The sequence below is a fragment of the Chrysemys picta genome, chromosome 23 (genome assembly GCF_011386835.1).
Source record: "Chrysemys picta bellii isolate R12L10 chromosome 23, ASM1138683v2, whole genome shotgun sequence".
In the NCBI taxonomy this organism is placed as follows: domain Eukaryota; kingdom Metazoa; phylum Chordata; order Testudines; family Emydidae; genus Chrysemys; species Chrysemys picta.
Window position 1 is genome coordinate 12,106,649 of NC_088813.1, and position 18,607 is coordinate 12,125,255.

General features: G+C 49.7%; 1 protein-coding gene across 1 annotated transcript in view; it reads right to left on the minus strand.

Annotated features, from left to right (window-relative positions):
* The window catches only part of GRHL3 (grainyhead like transcription factor 3), an 85,001-nt gene extending 78,518 nt beyond the window's left edge, over nt 1-6,483 (minus strand). Inside the window, exon 1 of the mRNA XM_065576933.1 lies at nt 6,438-6,483. The gene's annotated coding sequence lies outside the window, so the exon portion shown is untranslated. The remainder of the gene's footprint in view (nt 1-6,437) is intronic.
* Between the last annotated feature and the right edge of the window lie 12,124 nt (nt 6,484-18,607).

The following is an 18,607-nucleotide window of genomic DNA, read 5'->3' on the forward strand; positions in this document are numbered from 1 at the left end:
TCTACGTGGGTACACTGTTGTGACTTAGCAAACTTCACCGGGTTTTTTTAATGAAGATTTTGGAAGATGAGCCAACAAAGTGCGTGTGTAGAGCAATAAACAAACCTCATGATCTCCTGCTGTTGTAATCCTCCTCCTTCCCTGCCCTCCCTTTTGTTTACTGCCATTCCTGTGTCACTTCACATTTAGATTGTCAGATCCACAGGGCAAGGACAGGTAAACATCCATATTTAATGCAATAGGAGTTTTGCCCCAGTCAAGACTGAGTCAGAATGGCGGGATCGGGCTCAAATATTTATATAGGTGTGTAAATCTTGCTCTCCCCCACCCCCTTGCAAAAAAGCCTGTCACTGAGATATGGGAAAACTTGGCTACAACTCAGAACAGATGCTATCTTCCCAGCTGAGATCAGAGTCTATTGTTGTGCAATCCCAGCTTAACTCACAGTATCAGTCGCTAGGCGAAAGACCGTGTTTCGTAGAGAGGCGCGGTCTTGCAAGGGATTGCAACAAATACAGACCCTGGTTTTCCTCCCATGAAGATCCAACAGACCCAGCTAAAGGGGCACCCAGTTGTTCAGGCTTCAAAGGCCTGATTCTGCAGATGCTGGGGATCTCCTATAAGGTGCTGATCTTAATTCTTAAATCCCAGTAAAATGAATGGGAACTGAAGGATTTCAGCAAGGTGGTCAGAACTAGGTGACGTTCTGGCCTTAAAACCTATGAAGCTTCCCATGGATCAGGCCCTCAAACAGAAACCAAAAAAAAGTTAAAGCATTTTTTTTTAAGTTCTTTCCCACAGGAAATTTCCATTATTGTTGTCTTTTGCCTAAGGTGAATTCTGTTATCTGTCATTAAAAATTACTGCTGTCAGCCGTAATGTATCAGAGAAAACCAGAGGGGTTGGGCCGTGGTGGTCTGAAAGGGGATTTAAGCCGTAGGTTGTTTTTATCCATCACCTCACCCTCAACTCAAGCGAAAACGCTTATTGTGCAACAAGACCAATTTAGTGTGGAACAGAGATGATGTCAGAGAGAAATTTTCTCTACGCTGTTTTCACAAGCAGATGCCTTGATGCTTATTCCTAATCATAATAGCCAAAGGCTGGAAGATACATATTTCATTCACAGATACTTTAGGACTGAGTTAATGGGCCAAGTGTAGGTTGTGTGGCTAACAGGAGGAATCTAATTAGAAAGGTAATGTAGCTTAATATGAACAGGGCACTCGAATGAGAGTCAGGACTGCCGGGTTTAAAGCCTACCTCTGCCACTGACTTACTGTATGACTTTGGTCAAGCCACTTTGCCTCTTTGTGCCTCGGTTTCCCCACATGCAATAAGGGGATAATAATGTTCACCCGTCTTTGAAAGCTACAGATGAAGGTGCTAGGCATCATTCCATCTCACGTAGCAAAGCTGTCTGCTTTGTATGCCTCTGTGAATCTGACCTGTTAAGTCAGTCAGTGTTTTATCTAAATTTTATGATACGTCCATAATGTTTTAACTAGACACAGAGCAATGGCTGAAAATTCTGGTGCAGGGTAAAAAATTTTAAAGCACCCAAGAAACGTAGGCACCTGAGTCCTATTTTCAAAACTGACTTAGGGGGTTTAGGACCTAAAATACCATTAATGTTCAATAAGACTTAGACTCCCAAGTGCCTATGAAAATGGGTCTTGGACTCCTATGGCTTTTAAGCAGTTTTGACAATTTGACTCAATATTCTTTGCTCGAATTGCAACATCCCCTTCTATCCTAGGCCCTGATTCAGCAAAGCACGTGCTTTATGCCTCAGCGAGCACAAGAGCCAGCCCTGGGAAAGGCCTCCCCTGCAGGGGACAATAAAGCCTTGCAAAATTACATCAGCAAAAGGAAGACTGTTGAAAAGCCAAAATGTGCAGTTTTGCGCTTCATGATCCTCTCAGCTAGTTCACCTATTTACAGCTTGCACGACTTTTCAACCCGGGCAGCGAGAAAGACATTATTAATTACTCCTTGTTCGCCCAGAGCTTGGAAGAGATTTATATGGCGCTAATACACTGGTAAGGGTTGTGCTATTAACTCTCATGAGTAGTAGTTATAGGAACTGCTCCCCACATGCCTCCTCTGTTATATGTAAAGATCACAGGGACAGACACCATTGCTTCACTGTGCGTTTACAACCTGAAGCCTCTTTCACATTAAAGAGCCACTACAAGCCAATGGCTATTTTCACACCCAGTCCTGCCTCTCTTGCTCTGCCGAGCTTCCCTTTCACAGCTGCCTCTGAGGCATGTGTCCAAAGCGCAGGTGCTCTCTGGAGAAGTGACTGTAAAAACGCTGCCATTACAGGGGGGTTTCATGGGTATTGACGCCACGATTTCTGTATCGAATGTACTCGCTTTACACAGGGAAAAAAGATGATTTTTTTTTTTAGCTGCCAGCCCTGCAAACATATGTTGGAATCTTAAAGACAGGTGACTCTTTCTCCAGCTTGTGCATCATCATTGTAATAAAGGCTCTGGGGGCCTCCCCAGATGCATTGTCCCCGTGGTGACATCTCTGCAACCTCGCTGGCTTTCATATTCTTTCCTCGGTGGCACCTGTGCAACCACGTGGCTGCCAAGGCATAAGCACGCCGCAGATGATTCTGCTGATACACCAGAAGGAATGGACTCTGGCTCTCACGCTCTTTGCCTTGAGGCCTCTGCAGGGCTAGGTGGAGCGGGGTTGCTGGCATGAGAAGGTGCACTCATTACACCGTTTTCTGGAGCAGACCGTTGCCGCACTAAATAGAGCCTGGTCCCTTCCAGCCATGTGTTTGTAAAGAGTCTTTCACTGAGCATTTGAAAACCAGAGATTTGCTGGTTGTCAGCATCCACGGAAGTGCTGAAGGAACCGAGCACAGCTGAAGGCCCCGTCCTGCACTCCTTACGCAGGCAAAATTCCCCCTGGTTTCAAGCTAGCGCCAAGAAGGGTAGCAGAGACACTGGCAGGTGCATCTCTGATGATGGGCAACAGGAGGAATGTTGGTGTGAGCTGGAGACAGGATGCAATGACCCTGACCCCTGTTTACATGGGACTGAGGGGCTTCAGCCCCTACTGCAGGCCATAGTCCAGTGGGTCTCAAACTTTTGTACTGGTGACCCCTTTCACACAGCAAGCCTCTGAGTGTCACCCCCCTTTACATTAAAAACACTTTGTATATATTTAACACCATTATAAATGCTGGAGGCAAAGCGGGGTTTGGGGTGGAGGCTGGCAGCTCGCGACCCCCCCATGTAATAACCTCGCGACCCCCAGTTTGAGAACCCCTGCCATAGACAGTAGCAGCAGCTTGGCAGGCCATAAACTGCAGACGTAGCAACCGCGTGGCAGGGTGCACCACGCATCTCCACTCTCCAGCTTGGGAGCTGGGATCTTCCACTCTCCGTTCCGTGCCCTTGGAAAGGCAGAGTAACTGGATTTACGCAGGTGAAGTGAATTTCACCCTCAGTGAGAAATGCAATGGAGAGAGCTCTCTCCCTAGCATGCATTCGTCGCAGAGCCTGGGTGCAGCTCGTGGGCAGGTCTGTTTGTCTATTCAGAGCCGTTGCAACAAACAAGAACAGAAATTTAACTATTGTATCATTAAGCACGCCCACGCTTCCCCAAAACGCTAGTGTGGCCTCCTTTCTGCTTAACGAACTGGGATTAATTAGCAGCAGGTAATGGGCTTCTGAAAGCTGCATCGTCATGGCTGTTTGTTGATTCAGCTAGGGATTGTGTAATCCCTAGCTGTGTTTTGCAGTAACTATAAGAAGCAGGTACAAATAACACCTAGTGCACACATAACACCGTACAAGTTCAAAGTGCTGCACAGACTCCTTGGAAGAGATTGTCTGTGTTTCTGCGTCTTGTACAGAGACACGCACATCATCAGCACACAACAGGCAATTCTGGACTGGGAGTCAGGAGACATGGGTACTATTCCTGGCTCTACCACTGGCCTGCTGAGTGACCCTGGGCAAGTCACATCACTTATCCGTGCCTCAGTTTCCCCATGATACCGATATCCTTTGTAAAGTACTTTGAGATGTCCGCATGAGCATACTACAGAGTGGAGGCTGCCTCTGCCCTGCCCAAAGCCAAGTGTGGGAAGAGGGTTGGGCTTCGGTTAAGGCCCTGCACCGTGGACGGTGGCCTCATGAGATCTGGGCTGATTCCTGGCTCTGCCGCAGATTTCCTGCGTGACTGTGGCAAAACACTTACTATGCAGAAAATGGGAATGATACTTCCTTTCTCCTAGTCTGTGTATGTCTTGTCTAGCTAGACTGTAAGTTCTTTGGGGAAGGGACCATCTTTTGGTTCTGTGTTACTACAGCACCTAGCGCAGTGGGCGCGTGGCCTGTGACTGGCGCTCCCCGGTGCTACTACAGTAATACAAACAACAATAATAATAATTAATTTGGTCCTCTAGCTGCTATTGCAATAATAATTAACCACAACAAACAGTGCTGGCTTGATGAGACTGAAGTCCTTATCCATAGAAGAGGGATCTGCAGCTCCCAAGCCAGCGCGGTTCATCCAGGTTAAAGAAAACGTTGTAAATTCTCTTTCTCGGAGGTCACACCTCGTGCCGTCCCCCTGCTCTGACCGCACCCCCTGCCCCCGGGAGCCAGGGGCTGGTGCAGTTTGAGGCATGTGGTGCGACCCCTCCACGGGGGCTGCTACCAGCAGCTTGGCCTGCCATTTCAGACACTGAGCAGGCTGCCTGGATCAGCTGATGCACTGAGGTCCTTCCTGAACTACATGTCCTCCTGGCCAACCCTTGGAATTGGACAGGGCTTAGGCCACTCCCAGCCTAAAAGATATAAGGACTCTCCCTGCTTTGTCAAACCTGCTGGCACCAGACCCCTCTCTGCCGTGGCGCCGCAGACTTCAATGTAGCTACAGCGAGGAGAAACCGGCCCCTTTCCTAACAGACACGAACTGACGCTTTATTATTGTGAAATTAGCTTCCCACAAAGCCTCAAATAGCACCAGAGAAGCCCCCTCCTCTCCTCTTTGCTCATCTCCAGAAAAGCTGGAGGCTATGGGCCAGATCTCACATGAATCCAGAGCACCCTGGTGGAGTCACTCCAGATTCATACTGCTGTAACACTCTGTAACAGAGCCTCAATGTAACTCAACTCCAGTTCTGCCCCCAACCCACCAAAGCTTATTGCAGAGTAACGTAAGGAGCAAGTGCTGCACTAACTCCCCTGCAGCGTGCAACCCGCTGTTGTGTTTATGCCAAAACAAACCACCCCTTAGGCACAAACCCAGGGCTAAACTCTCCTGTCCTTCCCCCGCCCCCGCAGCATTGGGTCCCCCGTTCAGCTCCATTCATTGTGCTTCCATTGTTGTCAATGGGAGCATGGGAAAACGAAGCTTTGCCTCCCTCTAGAAGCTTTCACCCGAGGGGTGTAACATGCTTTACAAACATTAATTCACTGTGCCCCACTAAGAGTATGGCGGAACACCACTGGACAGATGGGGAAACTGAGGCACCGAGCGATGACGTGACTTGCCCTACACACACAAGAAGTCAGTAGCGGAGCCAGGGACAGATCACAGCTCTGACTCCCAGCTTTGTGCACTACCCACTCTCTCTCGCTTTAAAACAGTGTTCTGAGCTGCTCATCATGCACTTTAACCAGCTGCGATAGAGGCAGTTATTAAGGAGCTCCTAATTTCTGTGTCATTTCAAAAAAGGAAGTTTCTAGCCCTCCTGGTTTCAGAGAAAAGCTTGAAAACAGGACCAAGGTGCCCCCTAAAGGTGCAAAAGCAGAAAGCAAAGAGAAAGAATCCAGAATGTAATATTTTTTTACATCTCATAATTTTTAGGCTGGTCTCTTGATTTTTGATATCTGGAGTTAGCAATAGATTGCACATAGATCATCTGTCTCTATCGCCTGTATTATAGGCTTTGAATACCAACAGCTACAACCAAGATGTTCTTCAGTGCTGTGCACAGTCCATCTAATGATCAGGGCAAAAAAACTGGGAATCAGGACTCCTGGGTTCTACGCCTGGGCTTGTTGCTGACTCACTGTGTGGCCTCAGGAAAGTCACGTTCACTCTTTCCCGTCTGTAAAATGGTGCTAATGCAGCTGCCCCATCTCACAGGAGGAGTCTGAGGGTGAGCTAATATTTGTAAATTGCTGTCTGTTATGAAAACCCAAAGCGGTACACGAAGGATACCCTCAACAAGGCAACCCATGGGCCTGGCACATCTCAAAGGGGAGGGGTGCGTAGTTCACCCACACAGAGCCAAGCCCTCCATGGGTGGGGCTTCTATTGATATGTCTGGCTAGACATTAAAGTGGGTCCTATAAAATCTGGGAGCTGGATTTGCTACGTGACTGCTATGCACTCAGACTGGGAGTAGGACTGTGAGGACAGGCAGAAAACATACAGGGAGCTGACACACTTACCAGGAAGCAGAGATGGGCCTACAGAAATCAGAATCAAACTGACCCCCCTAAGGGCTGCAGCTGGTGGGCTCTCCCAGATTTAAAGGGTCAGCAATCAGGAGAGCAGGCTGGGAAAGGCATAGATAAAAGGGCAAACCAACCAAATAAAACAGAGTGGTGACAACCAGGAAGGGAAGCCTAAGTGCTTATCTTCCTGGGGAGCTGTGTCAAGAACAGTTGAGACTCTGATAGCTGGAGTTTAGCATGGCAGGGTGGTGTGTTTTTATTGCTATTACTATTAATTGTTTGCATTACATTAGAGCACAGAGGCCCTACTAGAAATCAGGACCCTATTGTGCTATATAATGCATGAGAAACATAAGAGACTATCCCTGAGAACTTATAATTTTAGCAGACAAAAGATGGGAGGGGAAACTGAGCTGTAGAGAGGTGAAGTGACTTCCTCAAGGTCATATAGTAGGCCAGTGGCAGAGCCAGGGACAGAATCCAGTTCTTCTGATTTGCAGTCTGTCCTATCCGCTAGGCAACACTGCCTTTGTTTTATCATGTGACATTAAGGTAAATCTCTCAGTCCTTATGGGTCTCAGTGGCTTCCTTTGCTTGAGGTTTATCGTTTCCATGCCTTTGGTGGTCCGCTATCAATGCCTGTAATCATTTCCCCAGCCAAGTCATGAAGCGCTATATTGAGCCTGTATCACCTAGTAGTTATTCTTTGGAAGCTGCCTGCTCTGTCCCAGCAAAGAAAACTCTCGGTAAGAAATACATTAATTTTTAACGTGCATGTGGCCGTACAAATTCCTAACAGCACCAAAGCCCCTGCCTAGAACGCCTGCCTCTTCTCTTCTGGATGCCTGCACATCACTCCCATTAGCACTAAGGAGAGTTAACACTGATGAAGGCGAGAGCCTGGGAAGTTCCTGGCCCTTTGCCTGGGTGGGGGTTTGTCACGGCGGTGAGTCTTCAGAAAAGATTTCAGTTAGATTTTGGGGGGAAGGGTTAGATACTCCCATTTCAAATCACTGACACTTTAAACTTGCAGCTTAAGTACAAAGCCGGTAGCTGTTGAAAAACGCCTGAGAAAGTGAAGCCAACATCCTGAGCTAAATAACTAATGAAGGAGCCCAAAAGGCGTGCAGTTTGCCCTCTCCCTGCCTGACAATGCTGTCCTAGCAATCCGCTCCGCTGCCTGGCCATCTGTCGCCAGTGACTGCTTATGATCTCAAGACTTTCTCGCTCTGCTTCTCAGATAGAGCTGGAAGGAAACCCCAGATGCACACTGCTGTATCACATGAGATACTGTAATGGGCTTTGACCAGCTGGAATTACCAACTTGGCTGGTGTGTGTTAAACATCTATGAGGTGTCCGTCTCCAGTAGATGCACCTGCTCTGGAGTGACCCCTGCTGAGAAGGGGAAGTGTGACTGAGAAATGAATTGAGTTCCATGCTACGGTATACTAGTACGTGGCACTCCTCGAGCGCCTTTCATAGGAGGATCTCTGAGCACTTTATTGCTGCTAAGTCTCATGATACCCCAGCGAGGTAGCTAAGAGGTGCACAGGGATCACTTCACCCACCACTAAAATGCATCTCACTCTGGTCTGACTTTCTAGAGGAACGAACCTCTGTACCAGGGCTATGACTGGAGAAATCTCAACTAGCCGGGGATGAGGAGTTTGGGGTGCAGCAGGCAGGCTGCCCCGGGGCTGGGGGCCAGAGAGGAGGACTCCCCCTAGCCCTCTCCCTGCTGACACAGCAAGCTCTGGGAGAGGGGGGGCCCCTCCCTGGTTCTCCCAGCACAACACTCACCCAAGCCCCCTCAGGCTGCTGCTCAGGAGGTCCAGCTAGGATAAGCACCCCCAGCAGCCGCCTCTGCCTGCTCCAGGCACCGATCCCTTGTAGCCTGCAGTGGTCAGTGAGGGAGCGCAGTGCGGAGCTGCAGGGGGCAGCTGCCCCCCGGCCCAGGGCAGGCAGGGACACTCAGGGGTGACAGGCAGGGCCAGGGGATGCTCCGGGTGAGACGCGCGGCCGGGGGTAAGACCTGGCCCCAAACATTGGTGGAGCCAGGCCCCCCGGGCCTTGAATTTGCTGGAGCCCGGGCACCATGGGCCCATATAACTCGCTGCCCCTGCCTCTCTGGAGATGCAGCATGGGCTCCCTCCAATGTCAGACCTCCCGCCAAGGTGTCCTGCCCCCACCTTTGGGGCACGAGGTTGTGAGGCCACAATGTGACTCCTCCTTGCACCAGCATCCTCGCTGCCCCCTGCCCAGATGCGCAGTAGGGTGGGGAGACGCCCAGATCCCAGGGAAGCCTGGACCTGTAGGTGCTCCATGGAGAGGGTGGGGGGTGGGTTGCAGTGGGACGACTCAACTGAAGTCTGGAAGGAGCTGTAAAAGCTGGGTATTAAAGTTTGTCCTAAATGCTCATGGAGACCTTATCTGCTTCTATCTCTTCCCATAACAATAAACACCCATTAGCTGCCTGGCTTCAAAGTCTCAGCAGTGGTGGGAAAGTCTTCTGCATGGCTGGGGGACATTTTCCCCAGTGCATATACATCACTGGAGGCTCTCACTTCCAACTTTTCCCATGCCTCTCTTTCATTGATGCTCCTGTCATTCAGATGAGCTCTTCCTCTCCTGATGGCAAAGGGGCCAGAGACAACTCCTGCCTCCTTCGAGACTTTCCTCCCGGCGAGGGGGCGGGAGGGAGCTGTTCAGACAGGAGCTTGGGCCTCTAAATTAATTCTTGTCAGCTGAAGAATGGGCGTGGTGGTGGGAAGCACATTCCACCCAGCATTCTGGGAACATCCCACTGCTAAGGCTAAGGGCCAGATCCTCAGTCGATGTAAATCTGTGTCGCTCCATTAGAGCCCGTGGACTGATCTCCGTGATAATCTCACCCAACCCAACAGGCTAATGACATGTCCCCCTCGCTCCCCAGCCTCTGCCGAGCCCCAGGTGTGACTTTCATCATCCTTGGAAAGTCAGCGCACCGGCTCTGTTGGATCAAGGGAGTAGGGTGACCAGATAGCAAGTGTGAAAAATCGGGACAAGGGGTGGGGGGTAATTGGCACCTATATAAGAAAAAGCCCCAAATATCGGGACTGTCCCTATAAAATCGGGACATCTGGTCACCCTACAAGGGAGTAAGTGAGCGCCAGAAACATGGCACGTTCGCTGCAAGGGCCCAGCTACCCCCCTTTCTAACTGGGGGGCTGTTAGCATGGTGCATTTCCAAGTGCTCACCACCCACAATTCGGGGTGATGTCAGGATCATGCCTGGGACATAGGGGAGTCGGGCCTAAGGGTGAGAGCCATGGGGTTGGCCAGGCCTGGAGATGAGCCAGAATCAAGGCCATGGGGCTGAGGGTCAGAGGGAGAGGCTGAGAAGCAGAGCTGGGGGTCCGGGGAAGGGCAGGAACTGGAACAAGAGCGGGCTGGATGGGAGCAGGAGCAAGCGCAGCTGGGGCACGGAGTGAATGCGCTGGGCAGCCAGTGAGCCCTGGCCACTGCTGGGTCAGGTAGTAGCTTCGCTCTGCTGCTCCACCAGTCAGGAAGTGCAGCCCATTGGGCAGCCCCACCCAGGGTGTTGCTAGGAGACTGGCCCGGCTGTGGCTGGCTCCCTGACACGCCAGCATTTCAAAGGTGCTCAACACTCAACAAGCCCCCAATGTGATGAGCAACTTTAAACACCTGGCCCCTTGCCTTGATCATAGAATATCAGGGCTGCAAGGGCCCTGAGGAGATCATCTAGTCCAGCCCGCTGCTCAAAGCAGGACCAATCCCCAAACAGATCAGATTTTTGCCCCAGATCCCTACATGGCCCTCTCAAGCATTGAACTCACAACCCTGGGTCTAGCAGGCCAATGCTCAAACCACTGAGCTATCTGGGATCTCCTGAATGGTCAGACCCTAGTGCCAAATAATTACTGCCCTGGTTGAACCTCAGCTTAATACGTCTACTCTCCATCCACCAACTGCAAATCACCTGGGGCCAGTTTTACCCTGGTGTGTCAGGAGGAGAAGCCGCTGACATGAATGGAGTTGTACCTGACACCACTGATGGACTTGGCCCCCGGTGAATGTTCTCCTTTGCTGTTGCATCTTTTTTAAAGAAAGAGGATTGGTCCTGCTTTGAACAGGGGGTTGGAGTAGATGACCTCCTGAGGTCCCTTCCAACCCTGATATTCTATGATTCTATGATTAGAGAGGTGTTGGGGTGACAGCCCTGAAGAGTGGTGGCCTCCGTTTGCCCAGGCTTCCCCCACACAAATGTCCCGTCACTCAGCAGGCAGGACCCCCTGGCAAGCTGGGGTGGGTGCATGGCCAGTCTCCATAACCCACTCCCAGCAAGAGGCTCGGGGCTGGTCTAGACTACCAAGTTTTATCAGCAATGCTTGCCTTCTGTCGGTACAGCTTTGTACGCCCCACACGCGATTTTGGAGGCCCGGCGGCAAACTCCCGAACTTTTGTCGGTTAAGTTAAAGCAGTTCCCTGCGCGACGTAAGCCCTCCACCAGCCCCGTGCCTGTGTGGATGCGGATGTACAACCATTCTTTCAGAAACTAGCCCACAATGCATCTGTCCTCACAGCACTGACCCCTGGGGTGGAAATGTTGAGCTCTGCTGACGTCCACGCTGGTTGTGCTGGAGCTGTCTGTGACAGGGACACTTCTTCACTAGAAACTTGGGACCCCACCAAAAGCATTCCACGTTGGTCATCGAACAGTTAATCACTTATTTCACTGGTGAGTAAGCCTGGATTTACCTTTACCTTTGTGTGTTCCTTCTACCCTTCCCTAGCTTGCAAGTCAGCAACAATAGAAGTGAGAGGTATTTAATTAGTTAGCGGGCTAATTAACTTTGGTAGCACCTATTACCTTGCCAGCCAACCTCCACAATGCAAAACATTGCCAGCACTCGGATGCCACTCTCGCCCCAACAGGGAGTAAAAACGGCCATTGATGCTTGCAAGAGGATCCGATACCACACTGCCTTCATGTGGGCTCTTGAAACTCCAGCTGGCACTACCCGGCGCTCTCACCCTGGCTTTGACTCGTGTCCACCTGTGCCGCTGACTCCCCTTCCCGTGATGTTGTTTCAATGTAAGGTACATGAGATACTTGGCTTCCCTCCCGCTCAGCTATAGTGTTATCTCCACCTTAGAGTGACTGCTGTTGAGCTGAACACAGCCAGCACTCAACGCATTTCCGATTTGGAGCAAGGTCTTAAAAGTTCTTTTGAACCCTCTGTCAAGCAAAGGGTTTGGTCTTTTCTCAGTGCCGTCCACTCTGTGTTCATTTAGATGGACTCTATGGGCCCAAAGAGTTGTCGCTGATAACATCCCCATGAAAATGTCCAACGTTAAACAGTTTTAAACAAGGTTCAGGGGTTGGAATACAGAGATCTCAGCCTGCTTAGGTCCTCGGCAAACACACCATTAAAAATCCTTTGAACCTTTTATTAAAGATACGGTCAAGAAGGGATAACAGTTAAAGCCTTTGAAACATATAGTGTGAAGTAGGGCTTTCATTTTAGTTACAATACTTGTTCCCTTTCCGTTTTGCTGGGGAGTTTTTAGAAGGGAAAAAACCCGTGTCTGACTGTCTCTTAGAGGATATTAAAGATGGTAATTTTGGCCTTTTGGGGACAAGAGAAGTTAGTTGAGATGGGCTGGTGGTTGTTGTTGCTGTCATTGTTAAGGTCCGATCCTGGTTCCTAAGAAGATAAAACAAGACAAACACAAAAGGGGAAAGACAAGAACAGCAAAGATGGAAAACACAACTTCTGTTTCTGGTGTTGACTCTCACTTGCTACCTCACTGGTGGAAAAACACAGGCCCGGCAAGGTGTAATCAGCCCTTCTGAGACCTGACAAACATGTGCCGGCGTTGGATTGTTTAGGGCATTGCTTTTCTCTAGTCATGGGCTTACAGCAGTGTTGTAAAATATACAGTCTTGGCCAACTGAGCCAGATTTGTCTTGGGTGAGGTGCAGCTTCTCAGTGACTGATTGCATCTTGCACTTCCCAGGAGTGGCAGGTTCTTTTTGCTGAAGTGAGTTAGTCAGGTAAAAATCTCTGCCTATTTCCATCTCCCAGATCAAACAGCAGTGGGTGCCCATGCAGGCAATTCTCTGCTGCCACAGACAGCTCATTGGTTTACACAGGGGTGGTCCTTTCCCCTTACAGTAACGTGTCTCACCAACACCATCACCCAGGAGAGAGGTTAAAGTGGCACCTAAGAGGATCTGTGCATGCAGGACTCCCACTGGGGCTGGAGTTGGTCCATACAATGCCTTGCAAAGAGCCTGGAACTTCCGTTAGCATGGAATGCAGCCACTTGGCCTTCGTTTGGGATGAGAGGTGATCAGAGAACCATAGCAATGTAAAGGGACTTCAAGAGGTCATCTAGTCCAGCCCCCCACCGTGGGGCAGGATTAAGTATCCCTAGACCATTCCTGACAGGTGCTTGTCCAACCTGTTCTTAAAACCTCAGACAACAGGGAGGTTATGGAATCTCCAGGTAATCTCGTCCAGTGCTTAACTGTCCTTACAGATACAACGGTTTTTCTAATCGCCCTTGTAGCCAATTAAGCCCATTACTTCCCGTCCTATCCTTGGTGGACACGGAGAACAAGTGATCCTCTTTATGACAACCTTTGACATATTCGAAGACTGTTATCATGTCCCTCCTCAGCTCTTCTCTTCTCCTGTGCCTTCATGAATTCTTTGAAAGACTTTGCAGAGCAACTAGAAACCAAGATACTGGAGACAGTGGAAGCCAGAGTATTCAAATTCCACAGTGCTGGGGCAATATAAGAACCTAGACAGCCAGAGAGCGAATATACCATACTAAGTCACAAAAGACCCAGTCCCACAGGCTACAGGTTAAACACTCCACTGCAAGCTCTTTCAAGAGAACCACCCCAGGACTTCCCAGTAATAGGGTGGGAAAGTTCAAGCTCGTCCAGCTGGGGAACCAAGGACAAGTCCACTTGCCACATCACAGAGTGCCAGGATCAGACTTGGGGCTCTGCGTGAAGCTGTTACAGCACGTTTGACCCATGAGCACCTCAGAGGTTTCAGCCTGTGCTTGTCACTTTGATTGATCTGCTTCTCTTGGAGTACGTGTCTTCCCCAAGAGGTCAAAGCAACAGGAACAGATGCTCCCTAGGGTGATCACTGCTTATGAAATGCACTGCTATTCCTGGACCTTAACGTGCAAGGGCCGTATGGTATGGTGCCCATGTCTGCTCCCTTTATCGTGTGACTCATCCCACAGAAGGTGACTGCACTGTACAAACCGGTATGTGGGAGGAAGGAGGCTGCTGTGGAAGTGGAAATGGAGCCAAACATGGTTGGAATCAGAGAGGGATCTTCCCAGCCCAACTCCAGAGCGCCCTTCCACCCAGCATCACACACATGGGGAGAGGCTCGGAAGGTTGCAAAGGAAGTGAGATCAGAGCTGCTGGCCAGAAACCAGGGTGGCCTTGAAAAATGATGTGTTTCCATGTGAAAAATGTTGTTTTAGTGAAATTTGTCTATGGGAAATTTTGACGTGAAACCATTTTGAATTGCCTTTTTCATTTAATTTTGGTTTTTGAAATTCAAAATGAATATCTTCTATTCAAACCAAAACCAGACTGATTTTTTTCATTACATTTCTAATTTTCCCATGAACATTTTTGAAGGAAAAATCTCAAATGGAACACCCGTGTCCCATCCCAGTTTTTCAACCAGCTCCAGCTAAGACACTTCAGGGGCTGCAGGCTCAGAGAGGTGGTTAGGGCACTAGCTGAGGATTTGGGAGAGCTGGGTTCAATTCCCTGCTCTGCCACAATCTTCCCATGTGACCTTGGGCCAGTCCCTTAGCCATTATGTGCCTCGGTTTCCCTTCTGTACAATGGGGATAGTAGCACTGCCCTCCCTCACAGGGCATAAATACACTGTGAGGCTCTTAGATACAACAGCAAGGCAGGTCATGAAGTGCCTTAGATCAGACCCAAAATTGCATTGTGATAAGACATTGGGAGTGATGAGAATCCCACTCATACTGAGGCTGTTCCCTTTGCTTAGATGCTCCTGGGTAGGGAGCATAGGAGCTGCTAGCCCCGCCCTGGAAATATGTGTCGTGCTTAACAGAGAAATCAGTGGGACCCGTCCCTGCCCCGAGGATCTTACAATCTAGGTTAGAGGACCTAGGGCACGGGCGAGATGACAAGAGGTTGGGGAGCGCTTCACACTGTCAGGTCAGGGGATTGCTCGCCACACACGTTAGGCTAGTTAATTGGGTGCACAGGTGGGGTTGGCTCTGAGGAAACATCTGAAGGAGGAAAGAGAGGCTGCATAACATCTGCGATCCAGGCAGTCGTTCCCAGCAAGGGAGAAAGCACTGAGTTGCTGGAGAGGGATAGAGGCGCCACGGAGGGAAGCACAGAGGGGTGCGAGCGGGGACTAGCAGGAGAGAAGATGTCAGCGGCACAGTCTGTGTGGAGCCTGGAAGTCGAGGACGAGGTCACATCAGATGTGGAGTTGAAGAGAAGCCACCAGAGGGACCCAGTGTTGCCCGACTCTCATGATTTGATCCCAAGTCTCATGATATTTGGTGGCTTTCTTAAAGCCCCAGCTGCAGGAGTCAGGTGAGCAGGTGGGAATCGCAGCTTTTCAAGTCTCTAGCTCTCACGCTTCTGGAGAAAAGCCTGAAAATGTGACCTAGGTCTGACCCGAAGGGCTCAGAACCCAGCAGGCAACAAGGAAGAACCCATGACTTTTACACTAATCCCCTGATGTTGTGGGTGGGGGAGAGGGGCTGACCCATGATTTTTGAATGCTGGAGAAACTGGGCACCCACGAAGGGAGGTCACTGGGGGGTAAAGATACAGGGGAAGGGATTGTCTCTTACTCTGCGTACATACAGCCCCTAGCACAATAGGGCCTCTATATCTCAGCTGGGGTGATTACTCGGTAAAGATATCCTGCTGGATCAGGCCCTTTGGTAAATTGCAAAAGTAAACAAACAGCCCAAATGGCAAAGAGCCACTGGGATGTTTAAATGGCTTTCCGTTTGAATAACCAAAGGGCTTGGAGTCAATCATTAACCTAAGCTTTATGGGCTAGAGGTAAGATATGTTTTTAAACATGATTTTTACTGGACAGCATCCCTTTAAGAACATTGTCAAAACATCCGGTGAGAGCTACCAGGAAGTCTCACTGCGTTTGACTAAAGGCTGGGCAACACTGGAAATTTACATCAGCATAGTTGGGTCTCTCAGGCGTGTGAAAAATCCACACCCCCTGACAAACTAATGCCTGGTGTAGACAGTGCTAGGTCAATGGAAGAATTCTTCCGTCAACATAGCTACCACCTCTTGGGGAGGCGGATTACCCAGTACCGGATTTACAATGCACCAATGGTGCTGTCGCACCAGGCCCAGGCTTGGAAGGGGGCCATGATGACTACATGGAGGCCCACAAAAGGTTACGCCTGCCCTGGGATTACCTATGCTGGCAGGCGAACCCCTCCCATCAGCATGGGTTGCATCTATGCGGACGCACGGTACCACTGTAGCATTTCAAATGTAGACAAGCCCCAAGATTTTCAATGTCTGTGTATGTGAGACAGCTTGGTCACTTGACACCCCCTGCCTGAGATATTCTTCAATCCAGCATGACGTTATCCTACCCCAGGTAATGAGAGCCAATAGGAAAATGGGAGATCAGGGCAGGGATTCCAAGAAATTTTGAAAGAAACAAACAAAAAAATCTTCAAAAAATGTTTTCCACTGAAGTTTTCCAGTGCTTTGATAGAAAACGGAAAACTTTTTGGTCGTCAAAACTCAAAATTTTGTCCATGTTTCACTGAAAAAAACCGTGGGAAATTTAGGGGAGAAAACCCCCAAAATCAATTGCAAAAAATGTCTTGACAAAAAAACGCCGTTTTCAATTAAAAAAAAATGTTCCTAATGAAAAATGTCAGTGATCTGTAAATGAGCAACAAAAATAAAAATAAAAAGACATTAGCAGCTGGAATGACTCTGGTAGAGACCAACATCAGCCTTTATTAATATTATTCATTAGTCTTGCTTGTGAAAATCACAATTTTCCGTTGTCTAAGCAGGAAGAGTTCATTAAACCGGTGCTGTCCCCACCCTGCCCCAGTGCATAGCGGGTGCTACCATCCATCATTCACAGGTGCTCTCAATTGCTCTTGATCTCCTGCAGATAGAGGCAGGCGTGGTCATAGTGGCAGGCTCTGACTGCCCCAGCCAGCTCATCTCTGCTTCCTTTCAGCTTAGCTACCTCTGGTGCTGGATGCTTGACCTGGCATTTGTTTCCAGGTAATTAGCAGTTAAGGTAGCTTTGAGAAGCAAAGCGTCCAAGCTGGAATGTCAGACTCAGACCCATCAGCCCATCCCTAATCCCACAGGGAAGTGCCTCCTTTGTGTGTGTTTGTAGGTTGGAGGGTTCTTATTCTTCCTCACTTTTCCCTGCACCCAAATCCTGGCCCAGAGGTCACCTGGCTTTCGCCTTTATTCCATGACCCGGGAGCATGGAAATGGCTCTGGTCCCCATGGCGACGCTCATACCAGAAATCCCCGCTGTCTGTCAGCGAGGGTCCCCAGCTGGCAGGGCATTGGGATCACGTGGGATCCTCCAGGCTCGGCTGTGAAGATGACTCCTGCACTGACTGGGCCAAAGCCCCTGGTCGTCACTCAGTATCACTCAAGCAGGGGGCCCACTGGAACCAACGTGAGTTTGCCTGAGTAGTAACTGAAGGCCTGATGCTGCCCCCCACTTACTTTCGCTGCATTGTGCCTTCCTGACAGGGCTAATCCCATGGCTTTCAGGAGGACTGCTCATGTGAGGGAAGGGGTAGTCAAGTAAGGGCTGAATCACTGGTTGCGCCTACAAAGTCAGAAGATGGTGAAACTTAGAGAGTCCCAGCTATTATTGTGATTACGGTAGTGCTTAAAGGCACTGGCTCAGATCAAAGCCCCATTGCGGTTGGTGCTATAAAACAGAGTGAGAGTCAGTCCCTGCCCCAAAGCGCTTACAATCTAGATAGACAAAACAGAGGGGAAAGAGACACAGATAGATCAAGGGCAGAGCTGGGAAAAGCACCCAGCTCTCCCGACTTCCAGGCCAGTGCCCTACATGCTATATGATGCTGAGGGACAACCTGGATTTTACACACTGTTTAAGGTTCTGGCTCGGGCAATGCCCTGATCTGGACCCTGCACAGCCCCACTGAACTCTGGGCATGCGAGCAGAATTCAGCTGTAAGGGTCCCATGTTGGATGCCCAAAGTTAGTGGACACCTTTGAAAATCTGGGTGCAAGCCAATACAGAACAGGGCACTGGAGGATACCGGAGGTGAGGGAGTTTTAATAAAGCACATTTCAAGTTTCTAAGTGAGTATCAATCCTATCCCAGATCAGTGCCTGTCTCCTCCTGCACTCCATATGCTAACTATCCCATGGGTTTTGCTTGCTAGGCAGCACCACCTGGTGGTACTGACCTGCCATGTTAGCTTCTTTCTTTGCTGTGGTTTAGTTAGTTTTGGGGGGCTGAAACCTTGACCCTGTTGAAGTCAAAGGGAGTTTTGCCATTGACTTCTGTAAAGTGAGGAGTTCACCCCGATGTTCTACAGGGACACACAGGCATGGAGGTCGGGGTCTGCTAACTCTTGCTAAAAATTGCATGTTTTTGTTCTCTTTTATAACGACCTTCCTCCAGGGCTCTTAGGAAGACCTGAAGTGAGGTGTTTGCTCTAGATGCTGCTTCCCACTGTGCTGCAGTGGGGGAAAGAGTCAGAAATTGCTACTCGCCTTCCTATGCAACCCCATTCCAGGTCTGGAAACTTCCTCTACCTTCCCCCTGGTGAGTCACCCTCTTTCAGCACTGTAATCAATGAACGCTCTCTGACCTCTGCCATGGATGGGGATATTAACCTGTTATAACCCTGAACCATGTCAGATGACTGGGGCCTAGGGATAAAGATCACCTGGCTACCAACAACACTGCGTGTCAGCCTTTCATTCCAGGCACATGTGTGCAGACAGCCCTAGCACACACATGTGCATTTGCTGTCTCTGTGTGCACTGCTCACACCTCCTGTGTGCCTGTCTCTCCCCAGCTGTCTTGTTCACCACCACAGGGGAGCCTCGCAGACC